Source organism: Oncorhynchus kisutch, linkage group LG21, assembly GCF_002021735.2.
Source record: "Oncorhynchus kisutch isolate 150728-3 linkage group LG21, Okis_V2, whole genome shotgun sequence".
Classification (NCBI taxonomy): domain Eukaryota; kingdom Metazoa; phylum Chordata; class Actinopteri; order Salmoniformes; family Salmonidae; genus Oncorhynchus; species Oncorhynchus kisutch.
The window spans coordinates 9,723,535-9,741,111 of record NC_034194.2 but is presented as its reverse complement, the minus strand read 5'-3'; positions in this window follow the sequence as shown (position 1 = coordinate 9,741,111).

Sequence of the window (17,577 nt, the reverse complement as noted above, 5' to 3'; positions counted from 1 at the left end):
CCAGTGACATGTTTAATGAGCATTTTGCTAAAGCTGGGCATTTATTTGATAATGAACTCCTTCCTAACATTTTGAATGAGGTTCTGAATGAAACTGCGGCATTCCGGCCTATGGTTAATCTATTTCATTTTACTGAGATTTTGGTATTTAATTAGGATCCCCATTAGCATTTGCAAAAGCAGCAGCTACTCTTCCTGGGGTCACTCAAATCAAATGTATTTATATAGCCCTTCTTACATCAGCTGATATCTCAAAGTGCTGTACAGAAACCCATCCTAAAACCCCAAACAGCAAGCAATGCAGGTGTAGAAGCACGGCGCTAGGAAAAACTCCCTAGAAAGGCCAAAACCTAGGAAGAAACCTAGAGAGGAACCAGGCTATGAGGGGTGGTCAGTCCTCTTCTTGCTGTGCCGGGTGGTGATTATAACAGAACATAGCCAAGATGTTCAAATGTTCATAAATGACCAGTATGGTCAAATAATAATAATCACAGTAGTTGTCGTGGGCGCAACAAGTCAGCACCTCAGGAGTAAATGTGAGTAAATGTGATTGGCTTTTCATAGCCAATCATTAAGATTATCTCTACCGCTCCTGCTGTCTCTAGAGAGTTGAAAACAGCAGGTCTGGGACAGGTAGCACGTCCGGTGAACAGGTCAGGGTTCCATAGCCACAGGCAGAACAGTTGAAACTGGAGCAGCAACACGGCCAGGTGGACTGGGGACAGCAAGGAGTCATCATGCCAGATAGTCCTGAGGCATGGTCTGAGGGCTCAGGTCCTCCGAGAGAGAGAAAGAAAGAGAGAATTAGAGAGAGCATACTTAAATTCACACAGGACACAGTATAAAACAGGAGAAGTACCCCAGATACAACAGACTGACCCTAGCCCCCCAACACATAAACTACTGCAGCATAAATACTGGAGGTGAGACAGGAGGGGTCAGGAGACACTGTGGCCCCATCCGATGATACCCCCGGACAGGGCCAAACAGGCAGCATATAACCCCACCCACGTTGCCACAATACGTGAAACATAATACAGAACATCATTAGACAAGAACAGCTCAAGGACAGAACTATATTGTTTTTAAAAGGCACACATAGCTTACATATCAATGCATACACATAAACTATCTAGGTCAAATAGGGGAGAGGTATTGTGCCGTGAGGTGTTGCTTTATCTGTTTTTTGAAACCAGATTTGCTCTTTATTTCAGAAATATGAGATGGAAGGGCGTTCCATGCAATAAGGGTTCTATATAATACTGTAAATTCTCTTGAATTCGTTCTGGATTTGGGGACTATAAAAAGACCCCTGGTGGCATGTCTGGTGGGATAAGTGTGTGTGTCAGAGCTATGTGTAAATTCACTATGCAAACAATTTGGGATTTTCAACACATTCATGTTTTTTATAAAAAGAATAAGTGATGCAGTCAATCTCTCCCCAACTCTTAGCCAAGAGAGACGCATGCATAGTATTTATATCAGCCCTCTGATTAAAATTAAGAGCAAAACATGCTGCTCTGTTCTGAGCCAGCTGCAGCTTAACTAGGTATTTCCTTGCAGCACTAGACCACACGACAGGACAATAATCAATTAGACAAAACTAGAGCCTGCAGAACTTTCTTTTTGGAGTGTGTTGTCAAAAAAACAGGGAATCTCTTTATTACAGCTAGACCTCTCCCCATCTTTGCAACCATTGAATCTATATGTTTTGACCATAACAGTTTACAATCTAAGGTAGCGCCAAGTAATTTAGTCTCCTCAACTTGTTCAACAGCCACACCATTCATTACCAGATTCTAGGTCTAGCACTTCACTTGGGAAATGATTTGTACCAAATACAATGCTCTTAGTTTTAGAGATGTTTAGGACCAGTTTATTACTGGCCACCCATTCCAAAACAGACTGCAACTCTTTGTTAAGGGATGGGTAGCGACAAGAATATTAATATTTAAACTGATGTATAACACTTGTGTGTTTTATGAATTTTTATAATGAGTATTTCTGTTTTTGAATTTGGCGCTCTGCAATTTCACTGGATGTTGGCCAGGTGGGACGCGTCCCCTAGTGAGGTTAAGGGTTTCAGTGACATCATTACCTGTGGTTGCTGATGCGCACATGATTGAATCATCAGCATACATGGACACACATGCTTTGTTTAACGCCAGTGGCAGGTATTGGTAAAAAAAGAAAAAGAGTAGAGGGCCTAGAGAGCTGCCCTGCGGTACACCACACTTTACATGTTTGACATTAGAGATGCTTCCATTAAAGAAAACACTTTGAGTTCTATTAGATAGATAGCTCTGAATACACGATATGGCAGAGGTTGACAAGCCATAGCACTTACATTTTTTCAACAACAGGTTATGGTCAATAGTATCAAAGGCTGCACTGAAATCTAACTGTACAGCTCCCACAACCTTCTTATTATCAATTTCTTTCAACCAATCAGTAATTTGTGCCACTCCAATCTGTCATATTTTTTTATCTGAGTTTAGAGAAAAGTCTTTGTCCTCAGGGCTGGAGAGAAGCCAAAGTCATATTTGACATTAGAGTGCCCTTTGTTGAGTGCCCTTCTCTATAAGCATGCTGAAAGTCTGTTGTTAATTTGTTTACAGAGAAATAGCATTGTATTTGGTCAAACACAATTTTTTCCAACAGTTTGATGAGAGCTGGCAGCAAGCATATAGGTCTGCTGTTAGAACCAGTAAAGGCCGCTTTGCCACTCTTTGGTAACAGAAGGACTTTGGCTTCTCTCCTGGCCTGAGGACAGGAGAAAAAATATGACAGATTGGAGTGGCTAGAGTCACCAACCATTCTCAGCAGCTTTTCATCTAAGTTGTCAATGCCAGGAGGTTTATCATTATTGATCGTTAACAATAATTTTTCCACCTTGTCTACACTAACTTTACAAAATTCAATATTGCACTGCTTTGTTTTTTTATGCATGAATATAATTGCTCACTGTTTGCCCACTTTGCCAATGAAATAATAATTAAAATAATTGGCAACATCAAATGGTTTTGTGATAAATAAGCCATCTGATTTGATGAAAGATGGAGTTGAATTTGTCTTTCTGCCCATAATTTAATTTCAAGTCATTTCCATCATTCTTTATATCATTGACCTTGGCTTCATAATACACTTTATTCTTCTTTTTGCTGAGTTTGGTCACATAATTTCTCAATTTGCAGTAAGTAAGCCAGTCAGATGTGCAGCCAGACTTATTAGCCACTCCTTTTGCCCCATCTCTTTCAACTATACAGTTTTTCAATTCCTCATCAATCCCTGGAGCCTTCACAGTTCTAACAGTCAGTTTCTTATTAACAGGTGCACATTTATCAATAATTGGAAGAAGCAATTTCATAATTTCATCAACTGCAGCGTCTGGATGCTCCTCAGTAATCACATCAGACCAACAAATATTTTTAACATCATCCACGTAAGAGTTTACAACTTTTGAGCTTTCAGAAGTTGTAAAGTCACTCAAATTTATTGATATTAAGAAAGAGGATGGCCCGGATGAATTACACCCTTATTTAAAAAAAAAAATTGGTGCAGAGATCATTGCTGCCCCTTTCGCTCATATATGAAATCTTTCATTGGCGAGTAATACCATTACAAAAGTCCGGAAAGCAGCCTACCTGACGCCTTTACTTCAGGGTGGATATCCGTCCCAATAACTATCGACCCATATCTAAACTGTCTGTACTGGCAAAAGTTTAGGAAAACCTGGTGAACACAGTTGAAATGCTTTCTTTATAATAACTCAGCTTTATCTAAATTCCAGTCAGGTTTTAGAGCCAAGCATAGTACAATTACTGTAGTAAGGTTGTAGGGTGATATTCTAGATGCTCATGACAAGAAAAAGGTCTTCAACACTGTTGACCCTGCCCTGCTGTTGTATGGACTAAAAAAGTGTGTTTTAAGTGTTGATGCATTGGATTGGTTCCAAAACTACCTTTCTAACCGGAGGGCATGAAATCTGAGTTTCGAGGACTTACAAAAGGAGTTCCCCAGGGCTCAATTTTAGGTATGATCATTTTAACATAAATGTATATAAATAATATAGGGAAAACTGTTGAACTCTGCAAATCTCTGACTGTATGCTGATGACACCATTCTTTAGGCTAGTGCATCTAATATTGAGAAGGCATTTCAGGACTTACAGTTGGCTTTTGATGTTATTCAAAGGCAGCTTTTCAAATGGAAATTTGTGCTTAACGTAAGGAAAACGAAATGCATGGTTTTCTCTTCCCTGAAAGTAAACAGATGTAGTCACTTGCAGATTTGAACTTTTAAAAAAGGCTTGCAAATTGATAGAGGTAAGGGGGATACCTAGTCAGTTGTACAAGTGGATGCCTTCAACTGAAATGTGCCTTCCGCATTTAACCCAAGCCCTCTGAATCAGAAAGGTGTGGGGGGCTGCCAAGTTAGATGAAAAGCTGAATTTTAAACAGAACATTGATAACTTGACCAAGAAACTAATATTGAAGTTGAAATTGGGTTCCTATTTTAGGAACAGATCTTGCTTTCAATGTTAGACAGAAAGGATCTTGTTCAAAGCACTTTTTTCAGTGATGGATTGTGGTAATATTGTCTATATGCAGGCCTCAGCAAGTACCTTAAACTCTGGACACAGAGTTATTACAAATTATTACAAATACTAGATCACTCACCCATCACTGTGATTTGTATGCTATGATGCAATGGACCTCTCCGTCCACCAGGAGGTGGTACACTTTTGTGTAACTACTCCCTTTGTATCTCTGTTCTTTACTGACCAGATGATTCATTCAGTACAGTCTTCGTTCAGAGTCGCTGCTGTCCTGCCTGTTCCTAAGGCTAGAACTGAGATTGGGAAACAATCTTTTCCCCATAATGCCCCTTTATCCTGGACCATGCTTGAAAACATATTAAAGTTAGAGAGGGGAGTTAGTGTCCTTGCCTGTTTTTAAGACTCTGATCGACAACTGCAGTTGTTTCTAATCTTCAATTGTATCTGTAACTTGTGACACTGTCTTTTGTGTGTATTTAGTATTTTTCTGTAATATTTTATGTACACATTGCTATTTCCCTGATTTTCTTTCTATCCAGGTCGCCCTCGCAAAGTAGGTTTTTAACCTCCATGGTTAAATAAAGGTTAAACATATATATTTTTTAAACCCGTCCCTCTCTACCCCAATCATCCCATCTACCAATCTTCCTTCTAATCTAATGGGTACAGCTGCAGCCTTCCCTCCCGCTCTCCATCCCCTATCTTATCACAGCTATGGCTTGGGGATGTTTGCTCTCTCTGCTCCTAACCTCCCTATTTCCCACCCCTAACTCCTCCTGCCGGCAGGCCACTCTCTCCCTCTCCCTTACTCTCTTTTTTTTTACCTGAACACAGGTACTCTTACCATCTTCCTTATCTCTCCCTTGTGTCTTTCGTACCAAACAAAGTTTATGACCTGGCATCCGACACAATCTTCCAGAGCTGCTTCCCTTGACATCGACGTTCAACACCAGCCTCCTCAGCCTTCGACCCAACCCTGTCGGCCATCAAGCCTTTGTCCTCAAAGCCTCTCCGACCTGATCCCTGCTCCAGCAGACCACACAGCAAAGCCAACACCACAACTTGCTCTGCTCCACGTCCCGACCATCTCCAGTCTGTCTGCACTCCACCCGGCAGATCTTGCAGAGCAACTTCCACATCCCAGAGCTTCCCCTTTCTTCAATTTTCGTCCACATGCCTACTGGGATTCCCTGCATGACAGTCACCATTCCTTCCCTACCCAACAATTCTGCCACTATCAGATGCCATTGTAATCCTCACACTTCACTGAAAACCATTAATCCTGTTCAACCGGTTCACATCCAATGAACGATGACTTGTCCCTTCATTCCATCACACAGCTCACCACCGGCTGTCCCCTGTCTCAGCCTCCAAAGCCTTCTTTGTGATGGCCTCATACTGACTCCTCCATCATCTGGACCCGTTGCATGCATCTGCTGTCCAGATTTCTTGCCTCCAACATGTGAGCACCGGTCTACTTTACCAATCTGCCTCCATCCCTCTAAGCCTGGGGTGGGCAACTCCAGTCCCCGGGGGCCTGATTGGTGTCATACTTTTTCTCCATCCCTAGCAAACACAGCTGATTAATCAAATTGCATTCTAAACTGAATATCATGATTAGGTGACTATTTGAGTCAGGTGTGTGAGCTGGGGCTGGGGCAAAACTGTGACACCAATCAGGCCCAGCAGACTGGAATTGTCCATATCTTGCCCTAAAGCCAGCAATCTTATGCCTTGGCCCGTTTCACAAGAACCTAGATGTTCTACAATCCAAATGTCCACATTATTGATTAAAAGACTCAATGGCACTTTCCGCTGCTTAACTCCTCAAACAAGCACAACAAACATTCAAGTCGCCTTCAAGTAATCATCTAGCCTATGGTTCAAACTCCATCCAACCAGCCGGAAAGGGATGGGCTCCTCCGTCATTTGAATTGTCTCTCAAGGTTTCTTCCTTCCAGGGAGTTTGTCCTTGTCATACTGGCTCTCCAGAATTCCCCCTTTAAGTCCTATTCCTCACAAGGTTTCTTCCTATTGACCCCAGGTTCTCCACTGTTGCAAATAGTTCCTCATAAAGTTTCTCCCATCTAGGGAGTTTTCCTTCTTATGCTGGCTCTCAAAATCTTTACAGAATCACTTCCTACCAAACTTCAACTGATGCTGATTTACCACCGCCTCCATCTCATTCGATCCTGTCGGTTACCCAGGCATCTTCGACATCACCATTCAATCTCAAGGCTCTCTTATCTTCACCCTCAAAAGGAAACAAAACAAGCTTGGCAAATCCACCCCATCTTCCTGTTCAACCTCTCAACCTTCATCAGCCCCTACGAACCTCGGACTACGTCATCACCTCTGGCTATCACGAAATGCAGCCCCTCACAATCCCCTCTTCATCACAGGAGCCAGACACATCGCCACCCGCCAATGGTTCCATCTCCATCTCAACCACATCCTCTCCAAATCCGGGCTTTCCGAGGATCAATGCTTCTCGCCCAGAGCTGCCCACCCACTCAGTTCAACTCCTAGGGCGCTGTTCCCCTCAGGCTTACCACAGCTACATCCAATCCAACCCACAATATCTCCTTCAAGCCCACACTACCCTCTGTTCCTGAATTATCATCTGGGAGTCCTGACATTTTAGGGTCTGCACAAGCCAGCTGCCTTGAAAGACCACACCAAAAACATCCTCAACCCCTACCTTTTATCTAATCATTACCTGCACTTACACTCACCTCTTCCACCACTAATCTGTGTGTTTGCTTCCTGCATTCCCATCACCTCCCCGTCTCCCCCCTCCTGTACTACAACTCTCTATACTTATTGCAGGATCCGATAGGGGTCTGCAATGCACAAGCCATCTCCCTCAAACAGGACTCCTTCGCCAAACACCCAAAGTCCCAATCCCCAACTGATCCCATCACTCCTCCATGACCACTGCTCCGCAACTTGAATCAGTACGCCACTCCAACATCAAGAGCAGCCCTCGCCTCCAGCACTTTGGACAATAACGGCACCAAGAGAATCCGATCTACATCATCATCCTACACACAACCACACCCCTCCACCAAGAGCACACGCTCTTCATCATCCTATGGACAACCACTCCCCTCCACAAGAGCGCCCGCTCTTCATCGTCCTATGGACAACCACACCCCTACACCAAGAGCCTCTGCTCTTTATCGTCCTATGGACAACAACACCTCTACCTACCTCAAGCATTATGGTCCCCATTCGCCAAGCTACCTCAACTACCCCCCTATTCCCTTACAATAAAATCTGGAAAACTATTTTGTTAAAGGTGTGGTCTGTACTTAGTGAATTATGTCACTGTTTAATTGAACAAATATGACATATTTGAGATGTGTCTGGAAGGGAATATTCATGTCCCAGCAATCGTTATTTATTTATATGTATTATATATTTATACATGTATTAAATATATTTAGAATATATTTCAATATAACCACAGTCTTCTGGTGCAGATTTAATATCTCATACATCAGAATGGGGAAAGCCCTAAAATATTACCTGGTGTACAATTAGCTTGAGCCCTTGCCATCACCAAGTGAAACAAGAATAAAACACTCCAACCAACAAATTACCCATGGAAATCCTGCTTGCGAAAGGCGAGTTGAAACAGATAAAAACTCTCTCACATACAATATAACATAACCAAAAGAATGTGGACACCTGCTCATCAACCATCTCATTCCAAAATCATGAGCATTAATATGGAGTTGGTGGGGGCCAAATTCTGGGCCTCGCTTTGTGCACGGGGGCATTATCATGCTAAAATAGGACAGAGCCTTCCCCAAACTCTTGCCACAAAGTTGGAAGCACAGAATTGTATAGAATGTCATTGTATGCTGTAGTGTAACATTTCCCTACACTGGAAAGGTGGCATCCTATTACGGTACCACATTGAAAGTCACTGAGCTCTTCAGTAAGTGTAACGTAGACACAGGGAGTCAGTAAGCAGGTGCAATTAATGAGTTTAATAATAACGAACATGGCGCGATACAAAACAAGAGCAGCGTCTGTCATAGAAACATAAACAATACTAATTGATGACTGATAACAAAAGAGTGCTATATAAAGGGTAAGTAATCAAGGGAGTAAAGAAGTCCAGGTGTGACTGATGATGAGACGCAGGTGTAATGAGTAATGATGGTTCCAAGGTGTGCGTAAAGATGGGTTGCCAAGACCGGTGGTTAGTAGACCAGTGACGTCGAGCACCAGAGTGGGAGTGGACAGTAAGACCATTTTATTTTACCTTTATTTAACTAGGCAAGTCAGTTAAGAACAAATTCTTATTTACAATGACGGCCTAGGAACAGTGGGTTAACTGCCTTGTTCAGAGGCAGAACAAAAGATTTTGATCTTGTCAGCTCGGGGATTCAAACTAGCAACCTTTCAGTTCCTGGCCCAATGCTCTAGGCTACCTGCCGCATCATTCTACTGCTAATGTTGGACTATAGAGTTTGCATGGCTGTGTGCTAGATTTGATATTTTATACACCTGTCAGCAATGACTGTGGCTGAAAATGCTAAATCCACAAATTTGAAGGTGTGTCCACATACTTTTGCATATGTAGTGTATATTAGCCATTAGTCTGAAATGCAACAGAAATCTCTAAGACGCTGCCTATGTTCAGCTCTTTTTTTTAGAAACAGGGAATGAATGTCATGGTTGTTAATACCTTTGATGACAGTCATGTGAAATGAAAGAGCTTTTTTTTACATCCACCCGTTTGTGTTTAAGTCTCAGCAGGCAGTCCGGTCATGCCATAGCCATAATCCCCCACCCTAGTATCTCCATCCCTTTGTGAATCCCCACACTATGAAAACAGACAGGGGGCTGGAGGAGGCTAAAGCTGCTTCAGAAGGGAGTGCTGAGGACTAATGGCAAGCTTCACAGTACCACTACTTACAATTTACTATAGTCTCGGTTGGGTCAGGGCGACCATGTCTCGTATCTGTTTTAAAACGGTTCCTTTATAAGGAAGAGGTGAAAGGGGTAGGGGAGAGGTAGGTCAGAGAGCCTTTAGATGTGAACTAATGACAAGGGGAGTCTTGCACCCCAAAAATCTGAACGGGTACAAAGTAGGTGAGGGTGGCTGGGGGTGGTCTGGAAGGGGGCTAGGTCCCCCGTCCATAAATTGGAGAATTTTGCATATTTCCTGAAACAACTTTTCCTGCAATCTAGAGCCATAATCATTATGCTTAAATATATCTGTATCCTTCTGACTGGTGCTTATTTTTTAAATAAAGTAAATTATGCTACTCTGCATCTCTGCTAAAATCTGGATAAAAGATTGAAAGGAATGTGTGTCTTGTTCAGTACATTTCATTATTGCTTGCTTTATAAAGTCTACCAACCTTGCCAGCAGGCATGCGAGCTAAGATAGTTAGACAAGCTAGCTACTCTAATTTCATTGATCTTGGTAGCTAGTTATGTGGTTGGGATATTGGGAACCTGGGCTAGATAAAGCCAACTTCCTAAATTGCTAGGTGGCTAGTAGTATTACATCAACATAATAACATTTATAATAATAAATAAAAATTCAATTTTGAGGGGGCACTATAATTAATGTATTATATTTTATTTTATTTAACTAGGCAAGCCAGTTAAGAACAAATTTGTATTTTCAATGACCGCATACCCCGGCCAAACCCTGAGCCAATTGTGTGCCGCCCTATGGAACTCCCAATCACGGCCGGTTAGGGTTTGGCCGGGGTATGCCGTCATTGAAAATACAAATTTGTTCTTAACTGGCTTGCCTAGTTAAATTAAATAAAAAAATAAAAAATGATGATGATACAGCCTGGAGTCAAACCAGGGTCTGTAGTGACAACCCTTTTTTTATTTTTGTTCTTATGTATTGTACATTGTTTTATTTGTAAAAAAAATATATATATATATATATCTCTATAGCCTCTTAAAGACGAAGTTACAGGTCTATGAGAGCCAGAAATCTTGCTTGTTTGTAGGTGACCAAATACTTATTTTCCACCATAATTTGCAAATAAATTCATTAAAAATCCTACAATGTGATTTTCTGGACTTTTTTTCTAATTTTGTCTGTCATAGTTCAAGTGTACCTATGACGAAAATTACAGGCCTCTCTCATCTTTTTAAGGTGGAGAACTTGCACAATTGGTGGCTGACTAAATACTTTTTTGCCCCACTGTATATATATACAATTTGAGTGTGTGTGTACGTCGTGTACTGAGCGTATTATTGAAGGAGAGGAGTGGTGAAAGAGCTCTTAAGTAGTTGCATCCAGGTGGTAAGCTCTTTCCTTTCTGTCGGCCATCCAAAGACAACCAAGCCCAGTCCAGTGGGAGAGCTTCTGTTCAGCCATAGAGAGAAGGGTGTAATGGAGGGGTGGCAGGGGGACTCACAATGGGGTGTTCACTGCCCCATGGTGCCCTGCTGGCTGTGGTCTCCAAGCCAGTGCAGCAGTAGGTAACTCCGGAGCCAAGGTGGAGTGAAAAAGGAAGGGAGGAAACCCAGACAGAAACCATGAAAAATGTGGAGTATGAAAATGTCTCCCTTGGTTTATGGCAGCACAGACAACCTTCCAAGAGCAACACATCTTTAAATTTAAATTGAGATGCCTTTTTTTCTTCTTCCTCCTCCTCTCCCCAACAGTTGGCAAGGGCTCAGTTTCGAAAGCAAGGCCAAGTTGCTTAGAAACTGCGACCATGTTAAAAAAGCACTCAATAATGCAGTATTTTTTATGTGGCGACAGGCTTCTGTATTAGGAGCTCAGTTTCCAGCTTTGGTGCACATGCTTGGGTTCAGACTGAAACTTGGGTTAGTCCAGAATAACCTGTAATTCCAAGTGTTCAGACTTGAGAATACGAACATATAATACACCGTTGATCAAAGGGAGAAAGACACATTTTGTGACATAATTTATTGGTGGTCCATAGGAAAATCTGAGGATATATTGATACCTACTGAAGAAGACATCATTCATAAAAATGCAACATTAATTTTCCACAGATCTCTGTTTTGTGAAAATCTTACATCAATATTAAACAGACGCCATTTCCCTGCACCAGTTGGTCAATTGGGTAGCTTTCCAGGCACAGTTGAACCAATTGAATAGTCCCAATAGTACAAAACCCATCCATTTGGCTGTCCACGCAGGCTCAAGCCAACCAAACTCCGAATTTTACCCCAGGTCTGCTCCAGAAGTAATATGAGCGCCTTTTAATTTGTTTCAAATTGTTCAAGGCTGAAGACTCAATAGGAACACAGAAACCTCCCAACTGGATTTGCAATAAAGTGCCATAAATAAAAGTCGTAATAGATGTTATTCTATTGAATTGGTTTAAAATGATGACTGGAAGCATTTTGTTGGCAGGCTAGCAAATTAGTCTTTATACAGTGCAATAATATTATGCTAGTCTCATGTGGAAGTCATCCTGTCTGAACTGATGACTCAGGGCAAATTTAGGACAGAGCATCCTAGCCCAATGTCATAAATCACACCACACACACACACACACAGACAAATTCGCACACACATGCACATTTGCGCACACACACACACACACACACACAAGCATACCCACACACACTCATTTATCAAGGCTTTGATGGCTCAAACATACCTCTGGTGCAGAGACCCATACCTCCAGAGCATAGACACTTCCCATTGGAGCAACTGAATAAAATGCACCATTGAGATGAACAAATGTAATGCATCTAAAATGTGACTCTCCCGAAAACTTCCTAGCTCAAAGTAGCTGTCTGACTTGCTTGAAACACTGCAGAAATGATTTATTCTTGAGCCAGTATGACTTGCTTTTTTCCCTTTTTCCTTTAAGGAACAGTTTGTATTGTTTTGAGACACTGTATTCAGTACAGGTGAGGATGGAACATATTGAACATGATTAGAAAAATAACTCCGACCTGTTACACCTTAAAATGAAACATGATCTACATTATTGATGAAATTAGGTAATAAAAAAAGTGAAGTGTCTGTCCTCCCTAGGATGCTGCACTTAGATCAACTTTGAATTCTGCCAACAAATGCTGTATGTCAAAACACAACTCAAATACAACTCAGCCTTTTGGCTTTGGTCATTCCTGTCTTCGACCGTCTCCAGTTTTCCAGGCACTTGGTGAATCATGATGTTGCTTTTTGTCTTTCAATGGCGAACCTCTGGCTGCTAATACTGAGATGTGGAGTTACAGGAGGCTTCTCCATCAGCCTATCCACCAACCTCACAGATAATGCCTCAAAGAGCTCGAGACTTCACAGTTTTTAAGTCATCATACTAATCCCTCAACCAATGTGTTTGAAGGCAAAAACTCCAATTTTTTTCCAATGGCAATTTGTTTTACACAGTTACTTTTTCAAAAAGGTTGAATATGAGGAAATCTGTGTGGTTGATTTGTTTTATGGGCTAGTCCTGTTCTGGATTGCCAGAAAGAACTTACAGGACAGGTTTTAAGGGGGGCGTGAGGCTGACATTACACATGGGCCAGATGGACTTTCTCCTATACTGGTAATAAAAGTTCTTAGGACAGATCACAAATCAAGGCCTTGCAGTATTATGGGATTGTTATTGTTATTTTATGTTTGCAAATACTCGTGTAATTTACAACTTTTCAAGGATCATTCGAGAATCAACCCACCCTGACGTTTTATATGTGTGTGCTTAACAGGTAATACTTGGCTGATAAACTGTCCAGAGCTGTGAGGATATATTCCATGGAAACATGGTCAACATAATACCAGAAGACAAACCAACTTTCTACAGTTTTGAATTAAGACCTAGGATTATAAAACTGCACCTACTTTATAAATATAGGCTCTTTGTTTTATGGGAAATGGCATTTTATTTATTTAGTCAAACTGTTCTGGTGTAAAATATCCTCCTATATGGTAAGAAACAAAAGGCAGCAGGTAGCAGGCGAGGATAGGGGAAAGTGAAATTCAAGATGGTGCTGGGCTTAAACGGAAAAACAGTTGATCTCCAGGGGTCAGTCGTCTTTCTGGAGAAGGAAAGTGGACCCCGTGGTGGAGCGAGCTTCTGGTGGTCTGAGGCGGCTGCCGGGGTCACTGTCTATGAAGTTGTATCCCTGACACAAGCCTCAGATAAAGGGCCTTCAATGGTCACAATGGTCTCAACCTCCTTGACGTAATGTTATTAATGTCATGATGGCATCCCACTGGGCACACACTGGTTGAATTAACATTGCTTCCACGTCATTTCAATGAAATTACATTGAACCAACGAGGAATAGACACTGACCAGTGGGATGACGGGACAATTGAAAATGAAAACAACAGTTGATATCATGAAGTTGTTTCGATATCTGAATTTTGGAGTAAGCTATAGAATCAGAAATTGGTGTTGATTTACGCACACATTTTTCTACGTAGCTGCTGCTCACATTCCCCGACCCTTCACGTTTGACTCTTTACTCACCCTCTTCTGAACCATGATGTTGTATGTCCACTGCCTCATGTTTCTGAACAGCTGAAATAAAAACCCTGCTGCGATTTGAACTAACATTCCAAAAATTTGATATCCTATTATGAAGGCTACAAGCTTCTTTGTTGTAATGAATTTTGCAGTTGCACAAGCAGGACCAACCTGGACTCAGATTTAAAGGTATAGTATATAAATCTGCCTGTCACAATTTAGTTTAAATTACATTTCGTATGGTAGGTATTAATTTGTGGATGTCTATCATCCTGTCACGAGGGACTAGGTGTGTGTGTGAGGAAGAATCAGGCACAGAGAGCAGAGAGTTCCACAGGAAGAAGTGCACTTTAATACGGCACAAAAAGCAATGCCCACAACACAGGGTGCGGAAAAATATGGACCAACTCAATACACAGGGTACCAGGTCTAGAACACGAACACACCTAAATAACACACACACGTAACACAAGAATAATCCCGCACAAAACAAGGGTGGGTATACGCACTTTAAATAAGGAAGCCCATCAAGCACACACAAATAGACACAGGTGCAACTAATAAGACAAAACAAAGAGAAAACTAAAAAGGGATCGGTGGCGGCTAGTAGGCCGGTGATGACGACCGCCCGAACAGGCAGGGCAGCCAACTACTGTCACGGCAGAAGTCGTGACAGTACCCCCCATCTGACGTGCGGCTCCCGCAGCTTGCCGCCACTGGCCTCGAGGGAGACCCGGAGGGCAAGGCGCCGGGCGATCCGGGTGGAATTGGTGGAAGTCTCAGGAGTGACTGGTCCAAAATGTCCCCCACCGGTACCCAGCACCTCTCCTCCGGACCATACCCCTCCCAGTCCATGAAGTACTGTAGGCCCCTCACCCGGTGTCTTGAGTCCAGAATGCCATGTACTCTGTACACCGGGGATCCCTCAATGTCCAGAGGGGGCGGAGGGACCTCAGGCACCTCACCTTCTTGAAGGGGACCAGCCACCACTGGCCTGAGGAGAGACACATGACACGAGGGGTTAATACGATAATACGTAGGAAGTTGTAACCTGTAACACACCTCGTTTATTCTCCTCGGGACTTTAAATGGCCCCACACACTGCGGCCCCAGCTTCCGGCAGGGCAGGCGGAGTGGCAGGTTTCGGGTCGAGAAACAAAAGACAAAACAAACAGAACTAAAAAGGGATTGGTGGCGGCTAGTAGGCCGGTGACGACGACCACTGAGCACCGCCCGAACAGGCAGGGGAGCCAACTTTGGCGGAAGTCGTGACACATCCATTTCATATGATATGTTACAAATTACAATTAGTTTGAAATGAACAGTTACAGTGGGGAGAACAAATATTTGATAACCTGCTAAATTGGCAGTGTTTCCTACTTACAAAGCATGTAGAGGTCTGTAATTTTTATCATAGGTACACTTCAACTGTGAGAGACGGAATCTAAAACAAAAATCCTGAAAATCACATTGTATGATTTCTAAGTAATTAATTTATATTTTATTGCATGACATAAGTATTTGATACATCAGAAAAACTAAACTTAATATTTGGTACATAAACATTTCCTGTATTTCTTGACCAGGTTTGCACACATTGCAGCAGGGATTTTGGCCCACTCCTCCATGCAGATCCTTCAGGTTTCGGGGCTGTCGCTGGGCAATACGGACTTTCAGCTCCCTCCAAAGATTTTCTATTGGGTTCAGGTCTGGAGACTGGCTAGGCCACTCCAGGACCTTGAGATGCTTCTCACGGAGCCACTCCTTAGTTGCCCTGGCTGTGTGTTACAAGTCGTTGTCATGCTGGAAGACCCAGCCACGACCCATCTTCAAGGCTCTTACTGAGGGAAGGAGGTTGTTGGACAAGATCTCGCGATACATGGCCCCATCCATCCTCCCATCAATACGGTGCAGTCATCCTGTCCCCTTTGCAGAAAAGCATCACCAAAGAATGATGTTTCCACCTCCATGCTTGTTAGTGCGAGTGTAGCGAAATGCTTGTGCTTCTAGTTCCGACAATGCAGTAATAACCAACAAGTAATCTAGCTAACAATTCCAAAACTACTACCTTATAGACACAAGTGTAAGGGGATAAAGAATATGTACATAAAGATATATGAATGAGTGATGGTACAGAGCGGAATAGGCAAGATACAGTAGATGGTATTGAGTGCCGTATATACATATGAGATGAGTATGTAAACAAAGTGGCATAGTTAAAGTGGCTAGTGATACATGTATTACATAAGGATGCAGTAGATGATATAGAGTACAGTATATACGTATACATATGAGATGAATAATGTAGGGTATGTAAACATTATATTAGGTAGCATTGTTTAAAATGGCTAGTGATATATTTTACATCATTTCCCATCAATTCCCATTATTAAAGTGGCTGGAGTTGAGTCAGTGTGTTGGCAGCAGCCACTCAATGTTAGTGGTGGCTGTTTAACAGTCTGATGGCCTTGAGATCGAAGCTGTTTTTCAGTCTCTCGGTCCCAGCTTTGATGCACCTGTACTGACCTCGCCTTCTGGATGATAGCGGGGTGAACAGGCAGTGGCTCGGGTGGTTGTTGTCCTTGATGATCTTTATGGCCTTCCTATGACATCGGGTGGTGTAGGTGTCCTGGAGGGCAGGTAGTTTGCCCCTGGTGATGCGTTGTGCAGACCTCACTACCCTCTGGAGAGCCTTACGGTTGTGGGCGGAGCAGTTGCCGTACCAGGCGGTGATACAGCCCGACAGGATGCTCTCGATTGTGCATCTGTAGAAGTTTGTGAGTGCTTTTGGTGACAAGCCAAATTTCTTCAGCCTCCTGAGGTTGAAGAGGCGCTGCTGCGCCTTCTTCACGATGCTGTCTGTGTGGGTGGACCAAATCAGTTTGTCTGTGATGTGTACGCCGAGGAACTTAAAACTTACTACCCTCTCCACTACTGTTCCATCGATGTGGATAGGGGGGTGTTCCCTCTGCTGTTTCCTGAAGTCCACAATCATCTCCTTACTTTTGTTGACATTGAGTGTGAGGTTATTTTCCTGACACCACACTCCGAGGGCCCTCACCTCCTCCCTGTAGGCCATCTCGTCGTTGTTGGTAATCAAGCCTACCACTGTTGTGTCATCCGCAAACTTGATGATTGAGTTGGAGGCGTGCGTGGCCACGCAGTCGTGGGTGAACAGGGAGTACAGGAGAGGGCTCGAACGCACCCTTGTGGGGCCCCAGTGTTGAGGATCAGTGGGGTGGAGATGTTGTTGCCTACCCTCACCACCTGGGGGCGGCCCGTCAGGTAGGGTGGAGGTGATATGGTCCTTGACTAGTCTCTCAAAGCACTTCATGATGACAGAAGTGAGTGCTACGGGGCGGTAGTCGTTTAGCTCAGTTACCTTAGCTTTCTTGGGAACAGGAACAATGGTGGCCCTCTTGAAGCATGTGGGAACATCAGACTGGGATAGGGATTGATTGAATATGTCCGTAAACACACCAGCCAGCTGGTCTGCGCATGCTCTGAGGGCCTGGCTGGGGATGCCGTCTGGGCCTGCAGCCTTGCGAGGGTTGACACATTTAAATGT